The sequence below is a fragment of the Seriola dumerili genome, unplaced genomic scaffold, assembly GCF_002260705.1.
Source record: "Seriola dumerili isolate Sdu_G_001 unplaced genomic scaffold, Sdu_1.0 BDQW01000003.1, whole genome shotgun sequence".
In the NCBI taxonomy this organism is placed as follows: domain Eukaryota; kingdom Metazoa; phylum Chordata; class Actinopteri; order Carangiformes; family Carangidae; genus Seriola; species Seriola dumerili.
The window spans coordinates 4096078-4097422 of record NW_019174258.1 but is presented as its reverse complement, the minus strand read 5'-3'; positions in this window follow the sequence as shown (position 1 = coordinate 4097422).

Below are 1345 nucleotides of genomic sequence, written 5' to 3'. Positions count from 1 at the left end.
TAATTAGCATACTAAGACATGACACTAAGAGGGTGAACATGGAAAAAATTACACCTGCTGAACATCAGCATGTTAGCATTGTCATTGTGAGCATGCTTACATTAGCATTTATCCCAAATCACCACTTTGCATCACAGAGCCACTCACATGACTGGAGACTGTCAGTTAGTATATGATGTTTATCCAATCCAATTATAGTATTTTGGGAGAAAATGTAATTAGCTCAACCACAACGCCACTTGTTGAGCAAACTGCAGACAAACCAGCTGTTACAGAAGCCAATGTATAGCATATAGAGTGTATAGTCGATAACATATTTTCTACCAAATTAACAAGTACCCTCAGATTATGGTGTTGTTGTAATTGGTGTTTTATTTTCTGATATAAAGGGTCACCTTCAGGGACACAGAAGGAAACTTAAAATTTTTTTATTACAAAGAAATCTTGGAGCCCTTTTTTTTATGAAGATATTTATGCAATGAGGCATATTTGAAGTTGAACTGTTGTTGCATTCAGATAGAGGAGCAAAGAAGAAAGCCTGTTTGTTGTCTTGGTTGTGTGTGTGTGTGTGTGTGTGTGTGTGTGTGTGTGTGTGTGTGTGTGTGTGTGTACACAGACAAAGAAAGAATCTTGGCGACAGAGATGGCTCTGTTATTTTGTAGTTGTTTTAGTCGATTTTACAGAGGCATGCACCAAAGTGACACAGGCGTCCAAAAATACACAGAGCCATAGTGACCAAATATAACCCTTGTGTATTTACAGCAGAGTCTATAAATATAAACTGCTTTCTTTAGCTGAGGCCAAAACACAGGGAACAACTCCCTGACTGCAGTAGGCCTATGTGTGTGAGTGTGTGTGTGAGTAACCAATCATAGCGTGCTCCAGACTACTGCCTAATAGCATGTAGTTAGTGGAACTGGACAGAGAGAAGGGAGGTGATTAAAAAAAGGAATAGAGTCATGGAAAAGGAGGGAAAACTGAACAAATACCAACCAAAAAGAGAGAGGCGTTTAGCTTCCCTCATTTAGCTTTGTTCTTGAGGTTTATAATCAAAAACTGATGACACTATCAGACACAACTAAAAATGCAACAGTAAAGTTACAGATATTATTTGTTGGTTTTGTTTTTCTTTAGATTCCATTCTGCGCACTATAATTATTCATCCTGTTCACACTGGCCATGAAGCAACTTCTTCCCACTGCTACTCTGATATCCACAGGTGTTTTGTCATGGCAGCAAAAATACATATGGCTATCAGGAAGTATACCTCTGTCTGTAGAAACAAAAAAAGGGAATTTCATACTAAAATGCTGCAACTTTTGTGGAATCTGACTTGATTTTTCTG